Below are 9,331 nucleotides of genomic sequence, written 5' to 3' on the forward strand. Positions count from 1 at the left end.
ATATAATTTTTTCTTAGACACAAGTAATCCTTTACATTTATATGTTATTGCTTATTGATACTTTTTAAGAAGTTTAATTTAAATATCGTTTCGTACTGTTCACTGTCATTTTTTATGTTGATGAGTGAGTAATTAATATGTTATGCATATCTTGGAGAATCTCAAGTCTTTGTTTTGTTTTTTTTTTAATGAGATTTTGAATTAAGTTTACCTGTATTTTCAAACAATGCATAATAGTGTCGGTTGTGTATATTTTATGTATTTGATGAAATCCTCAAGGGGCTGTAATTTTTTTAATTAATTTAGTTTCAAAACACATTTAATATTTATTTCAATCAAGTTTATTATTAAATTGTCAGTTTTCTTTTTTTCAGTTTTTTCATACAAAAACAGTAAGTTACATCTCAATAAAGTTTTTGAGTATTCATGGTCCAAGGGCTTTGGTATACATGTATATATATCATGTACCAGAGGTACTAGAAAAAGGGGATTTTTTTCCTTAAACAAGGCAGATAATGAGGAAAAATATGTGTTAAACAAAAGTAGTGGTTGCTGAAAAAAATCTTTTTCTTAGGAACCATGGGGCAGTTTATAGGAAAATTTATGCATAAGGATGAGGATATGTTTTAGATTAAAAATTGTTTTTTTGTTTTTTTTTTTGGCTACTCATTTTCAAAATATTTTTAAATTATACATTCTTTTTATACTGAGAGGTTTAGAAATATCAAATTTTGTAAGTTGAAAGTATGGATATAAGTTGGGAGTTTTTTTTGTCAGATTGTTTGTTATGAAAATTAATGACAGTCAATGTTTTATTTCTTTCTTTGCCTCTTAGAAAATAAACCATTAAATATACTCTTTGTGTATGACATTTTATTGTTATGGACTTCGAATCAATTAAAGTCTCTTTTAGGAGTATCTAGAATCCCTTGGTCCATTTGTCAGACTAGACAGATATTGTCAAAAGTATGTGCTGGTCATCTGTCACAAACGCAATGACTAAATTGTTGTCTGTTCAAATGATCTGGATATCCAGGTTAGCTGCTACAATCTTGAATCCTATCAAGAGATTTATTATTTGAAAGATGCAACCATGCAGGAATATTAACATGCACTTTGACTATATAGACTCGAAAATTGAAATTTCTTAGTTGTAACAAATGAGCCAAATTCAAATGAAAATGCATATAAATTCAATTTGCTAGGAAGGAGAAAACAGTCTGAGATTAAATTACATGTAAGTTATTATCTCCCATCAGTGATGCAAAACAATATATCATCAAATATCACATCTAGCTTCTCTACTTCATGGCTGTTAAATCATATCATACAAGTGTGGCTCTACTTTGAGTTAAATAAATGCTGAAATCTAGAAATTGCACATTGGACTCTTGTCACTACTGCATGTGTGTCGGATTGAACTAGATTTTTCCTTTCTGTACACATTTCACTAAAGAGTTACTTTCCTTTGTGTTAATACCATATACATGTAGCTGTTTCTTTAGTGGGTGTAAAATTTGGTGTTTTATTCAAAGGTATGGCCGAACTTTATCTGGCAGACACAGAGTTTAATAACATTGGGAAAGAGGAAATTCATCTTTTAGATAAATAAGCCAGAGTTAGCACCCCACGAAAAAGGCCTGCTATATATGGTACATTGCATTTTCCTTGTTAAGTCACATGACAACTGAATGTATGAGAAAAAACTACAAAGACAAATAATGCTTTTTATAATTTTTATTACTGCTTTATATTTTTATTCTAACAATCTGGGTTCTTCCAAACCAATGACTTTATGAGAATAACTGTTATGGACAGAAACAGGCTAATGTTCTCCCCTGTTTTATTGTATGTTGTGAATAAAATTCTATATGGGGGTTAAATTGATGGAATGTTTACTTTAGCAGGTGATTTTGAATGCCCCAAATTAAAATCATCAATATTAAAAATATTTAGTCTTGTTCTATGTTATATTCCCTTGCCAACTCTGCACAAGGTATTATACTGCACCACCAAAATAACCCTCCATAATTGATATACTTCACACTGTATAATTCCCAGTTTTCAGTACTGCAAATAAATAACAAAATAATCAATACAAATAAACACCTTATTCACTTCAATTAAATGCTACAAAGTCATTATTGTTTCTGCTGTGTTCATAGAAAAGGAGAATATTATAATTTGGCACCAATGCTAACATTTGTTACGTTTGCCAGGTAGTTATAAATTTATTATGCTATATTAGCAGAGATTCAGTCTGACTCAAATAAACGAAAAACTCCAAATTATAACATCAACAGAAGCACTCATCATACACAAATTATAAACTTATACCTCTAACCCGAGAAGACAAGCATTTGGCATTTTTCTTATTCATATATAAATTTGTATATAATACAGAACACACCATCATAACAAAATAATACCAGAAGTCTCTGTCGAGACTGAAGCTCTACTGGTTTGTACTTATAGCAAAGGAAGAGAAAAGTACTTAAGCAGTTGGAAATTGAAACTTTTCAACAGCAATAAATAGAATAATGATCCTTGATTAAGTCTCTTTATGTTCTGTGCAGTCTACTTGCATGCCACATTTATATTATAATCAGACTAAAATTGTATTTGGAGTAGCATTTTGAAAGAATTTCACAGAAATTTCTATTTTTAGTAACCACGGCAACACCGTTCATCGAAATCAAAAACCGATAAAGAGAATTATGTATCTTACTGTAGTCTACTTGTGTGCCAAGTTATATTGAAACCAGTCTAATACTGTAGAAGGAGTAGCATTTTGAAAGAATTTCACAGAAATTTCTATTTTTAGTAACCACGGCAACACCGTTCATCGAAATCAAAAAGTGATATACAGTATTATGTATCTTATTGTAGTCTACTTGTGTGCCAAGTTATATTGAAATCAGACTAAAACTGTAGAAGGAGTAGCATTTTGAAAGAATTTCACAGAAATTTCTATTTTTAGTAACCACGGCAACACCGTTCATCGAAATCAAAAACCGATACAAAGAATTATGTATCTTATTGTAGTCTACTTGTGTGCCAAGTTATATTGAAATCAGACTAAAACTGTAGGAGGAGTAACATTTTGAAAGAATTTCACAGAAATTTCTATTTTTAGTAACCACGGCAACACCGTTCATCGAAATCAAAAATCGATACAAATTATGTATCTTAGTGTAGTCTACTTGTGTGCCAAGTTATATTGAAATCAGACTAAAACTGTAGGAGGAGTAGCATTTTGAAAAATTGTTTACAGACAGACAGACAGACAGACAGACGTGAATACGGACGACGGACGCATTACTATCGCATAAAGCTCTTCTCAAGAAATATCAACTACACCAGTAGAGCTAAAAAATAACAAGAGGCCCACGGCCTTATAGGTCACCTGAGTATCATGTGACAACTTTCCAACAATTGAATTTGATTCATGTTTAAACTAGAGGCCATGAAATTTACAATTTTGAAAGAGGCACCATTGCCTATCATAATTATACACTCAGCATGCTTATTTTGGTTACTTAATACCCAGAGGTAGATCAGAGTAACAAAGAGAAAATGCATTTCCACTTTTAGTGAATTTCAGGGCCCCTGGATCAGGGCTTCTTGTGTTAGGGTGGGTCCACAGTTGAGCTACCTATCCCACAGGAACAACTGACCCTGGGGCCACATCTTTCAAAATTTTGGAAATTTTTAAAAATTTTAATTCATCATGCTGTTGATTAATACCAAATTGCAGATTTCAAAGCATTAAATTATTTCAGACTATGTTACACCCCCCCAAAAAAGTACCTCTGTCCCAGGGGCTAGGAAATTAACCATTTTTGGAAGAAGCAGGTTTTTTTGTCATTAATATATACTAAGATCATTGTTCATTGGAAGAAGTAGCCTTATTCAACATAACTATGTATTTGGTTAGTTTATTTAATACTCAGGAGCAAAGAAGAAGATTTTCAAAGAAATAATTCATTTTTTACTATATAGTCCCGCCCTAGCACTAAAACCCCTGACCCTGGAGCCATGAAATTCACAATTTTGGAAGAGGCAGCCTTATTCAACATAGCTTTGCACTTGGTTAGTTTATTTAATGCCCAAAAACAGAAAAGAAGAATTTCAAAGAATGCATGCATTTTCACTATATAATCTATATGGCCCCAACCTAGCACTAGAACCCCTGACCCTGGGGCCATGAAATTCACAATTTTTGAAAAGGCGGTCATTTTCAACTTACCTATGCACTTGGTTAGTTTATTTAATGCCCAGGAGCAGAAAAGAAGAATTTCAAAGAAATAATGCATTTTCACTATATAACCTGTTTAGCACCACCCTAGCACTAGAACCTCTGACCCTGGGACCATGAATTTCATAATTTTGGTAGAGGACTCAATGCTGATTACAATCATACCAACAGTTTGACTGCTTGATGTCCAGGAGTACAGAAGAAGATTTTTAAAGATTGCACTAATTTTAGTGGTTTTTGCCCCACCCCCGAGGCCCCAGGGGGGCAGGGACCATGAAATTCACAATTTTTGTTTCCCTTCACCCATAGATGCTATATGCCAAATTTGGTTGAAATTGGTTCAGTGGTTTCAGAGAAGAAGCTAAAAATGTTCAAATGTTAACGAACGACGAACGACGACGGACGAAAACAGATAGCAATAGGTCACCTGAGTTTACTCAGGTGACCTAAAAACAGATATACACTGTATTTACAATTTGTGTATTAAATGTGAATATATTATTATTGTGAATAAAAATATACTATAATAATTAAAGCAGATTGTTCCTCAAGAAATATACACAACTTACACAAAGCAGTGAAGACAGTAAAAATTTATATTTAACATGTCGTATGTGTTTACCAACAGAATACTGGTCTATTACAAAGAATATTATGAAATAAAGCATTTTTTAAACAAGAAATTGTAATTTAAGCAAAAATACTACATTTTTAACAGGGAGACTTTTTTCGTAAGGGATCTAGAATTTATTCAAATTATAAATGAACAAGTTAATGGTATTTTTTAGAATAAATATTTCAGTACCTTATTTTACAATACTAAAAATCAGCAGTGTATCATTTCATGACAAAGGTAGTATTATCACAGTCAGATGGTTAAAAACAACATACCCGGGTATTTAATGCACTATACACACCCATAAAACCAATATACCATAGCCAGAAAGTCTACTGATCAAAAAACTGTACAAAGTATTCTGTATAAACATTTGTTAACTGCACCATCTAACGACCGGTCTTCTAGCGTAGGCTAATTTCCCCCCTAAAATCTTTCCCCCGGAAAACTGGCTCTAGAGTAGACTTTCCCCCCGGAAAACTGGCTCTAGAGTAGGATTTCCCTTACGGAAATCCCACACCAGAGTCAATTTTCCAGGAGGAAATCCTACTCTGTGTTGTAGTTATAGAGTGCGATTTCCCCCATAGCCAATTTTCCCCCCAATGAAATATAAATTAAGGACAGATGATATAAACAAACCTTGAAAATTAAAATTTAAGTTCTATTTAAATAAGTAAAATGAAAGTTAAAATTTTCATCAAAAGTTTCACAAAAATGAGATTTAAGGAGATTTAATATGACAAAAAAATTGTATAGACTAATAAGGATGGTTACAGAAAGGTGGAAATTTGAACATCGTAGTAAGTTTACAATTTTGTAATGTTTTAAAGAGTTTATTATTGTAATCATTTACAACCAAAATAGGTCCAAAAATATACTGAAAGGAAAAAGAAAAGCAGGGTAGCATAATTTTTGAAAAAATTTTGACCGCATGACCGAAAATTACGAAAATTGGTCAGATGAGAAATTTAGTTACTATTCACCAAAATCAGCGTTGAGAATTACTCAACCATAAACAGTATGACGTCACGTAGGGAAGCTAAAAAGTCCAAAACACGTGCAATTTGATGATGGCGAGTTTGTCAACAAATCTTGTTGCACCATTTGATGCATCTGAGGTATACACATCGTTTTTCAATATTTAGAGACGATATGGATTTCTTGCAATCTTGATACAGTTTACGGAAGCTCCGTGGGGTCTGGTTTTCGAATTGCCTAATTAATGAAAATGACAACAACGGGTAATTAAGCAGTTTCTTGTAAATTTTCCCCCATAAAACTTGTTACCCGTTATCAGAGAGGGCCTGGAATGGTTTTCAATCAACCGTGACGATGACTTTAACGCGAAACAGAGTCATGGTACGGGCGGTTTATTCGTCCTGCCATCTCTCCAATCGCCATCTTATTACCATAAAAACTGCCAATTACACAGAAGACTATGATAATCATTACATTCACACGAAAAATGAAAGAAAACATTTCTGCAATTTGGCTTTTTGAGCCGGTAAACTTCTCACTGGCGCATGCGCGCGTCGTTTGACTAATTTTTTGGCGTGGTTACCAATGCCCAAAATAGCCATGGTTTGAAAGATAAACACTCTGATAAATTCCATGCAAAGGAAAAAATAAGGCTCTGACAGACCCGCCGTGTGCGTTGTCATAATCAGGATATAACGGAAAAAATCCGGTGTCAATTCAGTGTATAAATAATGGACTAACAATTGGTATGAAAAAGTGGGAGAGACAATTGGAAAATAATGAGTTTTTGATTTCCACTTCTGGGGGGTATCGTCATATGAGCTTCAATAACTTATGAATTATTAGACAAAATCAAATGGACTTTTGGTTATATCTTTTTGAAAGATGATTTTAAAAGTTAGATAGGAAAACTAAAAAAAAAAATTAAAAGACAAATAATTTTTTTCACCTCAAAAGTTTACCCTGCGTTTCTTTTTCCTTTCAGTATATATACCAATCTAGACATCAATTGTTGTTTGTTTCATTATATTTTGAGAATATTTACATTTTATTTGAAAGCTATATATTTTGGTTGAGATTCCATGATTTGCCTTACAACATAAGTCGAAAAAAAAAACACAACCATTTACCTTTTAAAAATCAGTTTTCGTTTGTCTTCTTTTTTCACAAAAATATTGCGGCTATGGTTTATATTGACTTTATATCGTGGGGGAAATCCTGCTCTGAGAAAGAAAGAGGGGGAAATTTGGCTATAGTGTGAGATTACCCTTCGGGGGAAAATCCTACTCTAGAGTACGATTTCCGGGGGAAAGCTGGCTATGGGGGAAATCCTTCTCTACAACACCGGTACTTCTTTTTGTCTATAGGCTTTGATGGTCTTGTGTATATCAGTAATATTACTACAGGTGCATACCCTTTAAGACAGGTGCCCCCTTTGCCATTTTCAAGTATCTGTGTAATAAAAACTATTTTTTAAAATTTCCCCCCTAATGTCCTTGATGAAATTGATATTTTCTATGAAACATCTTTCATGTTGTTTCATCAGCAAGAAGCCCCTATTGTTTCCCTGTCATTGGGGGTTACTTCTACTTTTCCCTACAATAACCTGACTTTGAAACATTGTTGTAACAGACACTTGCAGCTTAACCTTTGAACTGTGATTAAGTACCTGTCTGTGTTAAATGGGCAGATTTTTTGCAGTTTTGAGTTGTGGCTCACCTAGAATCTCTGCAAAATGCATCACATTGCATTAAGAACTACTGGTATAACAGATTTGACTATCTCTTGTTTTAGTGATCACATACTCATCAGTTTGCCAATGATTTTTTTGACATATGGTACGGTTTGGTACCAGATACTAGTTGACAGACAGAATTTCTGGGATTTGTATGTAGAAGAATATGGGGTGCCGTTTTAATATTTTTAAGGTATTTTCTGATATCAAAAAATCCTTTTGTGATATCAGAAATTGGATTTTTTTTATATCAAAAAATCATTTTCTGATATCAGAAATTCGATTTTTTGATATCAGAAAATAAACAATGTTTTTTTAATATCAGGAATTCCAATATCTGATATCAATAAAACATTTCCTGATATCAAAAAATCCTTTTGTGATATCAGAAATTGGATTTTTTTTATATCAGAAAATCATTTTCTGATATCAAAAAATCGACTTTTCTGATATCAGAAATTCGATTTTTTGATATCAGAAAATAAACAATATTTTTTTAATATCAGGAATTCCAATTTCTGATATCAATAAAACATTTCCTGAGAACTCTTGATATCAAGAAATATGTCATCATCTGATATCAAAAATTCGAATTTCTGATATCAAGAAATCATTTTCTGATATCAAAAAATCGACTTTTCTGATATCAGAAAATGATCTTTTGATATCAGAAAATGATTTTTTTTTTAAAATAGAAATTCAAATTGATTTCTTAATATCACAAAATATATTTTTGATATCAGAAAATAAAATAAAATGGCGAAGAATCTTCACAAATATAATGAATTCTCCTTTGAACTGTAAAAAATCCCGAACTTCAGTGCCAGGTTTGTTTTCTACTTTGTTGATTTCAGATTTTAAGAATTTTTTTAATGAAAAAATTTAATAAGTGTTCTCGGTATTTTTTGGTCATATTTATTTCCAAGGAATTCAAATATGTTACTTTCTGTGATACATTTGTAAATCTGAGTAAATAATCTAGGTGTGCTTTAGGTCGGACTTAGACTGAGAATTTCTCTGTAACCCGTTTTAACAGCAGCCATTAGCCTCTGTGTAAAGTGATGTTACATCACAGCTGATCAGCAAGTACTCGTTCATTCTTCAGTGTAAACTCTGAGCTACCCATGAAGTTTGTGCGTAAGTTATGTGTGCAAAATAAATTATTAAAATATAAAATAATGCAAAAGAACGACGGCATCCTAACTTCCAGACATGTCTTGAACTTGGAACCCTGAGCAAAAGACGACGGCATCATAACATCCAGACATGTCTTAAACTTATAAGAATCCAACAAAGTTCGCAAAAAAACTGTGTGGAGGGAAGCTGTATGTTCATCATGGGGAGCATTCATTAAGTCGATCGTAATTTTATTTCTGTTATCAAAAAATCGATTTTGTGATATCAGAAAATACTAATCATTTTTGATATCAAAAAATTATTTCCTGATATCAAAAAAAAGAGGAATTTTTGATATCAAAAATGATTTTTTGATACCAAGAATTCGATTTCTTGATGTCAGAAAACACAAGTTATTTTATGATATGAAGAATTTGAATTCTTGATATCAAAACATTGATTTCTTGATATCAAGAATTTTTTTTTCTTTTTATGATATCAAAAAATAATTTTTTGATATCAAAATTCGATTTCTTGATATCAAAAAAATCATTTTCTGATATCACAAAATCGATTTTTTGAGTATCAGAAAATAAACAAGACTTCTTGATATCAAAAATTCGAATTT

This window comes from Saccostrea cucullata, unplaced genomic scaffold, assembly GCF_032062105.1.
Source record: "Saccostrea cucullata isolate Sc308-1 unplaced genomic scaffold, CSIRO_AGI_Scuc_v1 ctg432, whole genome shotgun sequence".
NCBI lineage: Eukaryota > Metazoa > Mollusca > Bivalvia > Ostreida > Ostreidae > Saccostrea > Saccostrea cuccullata.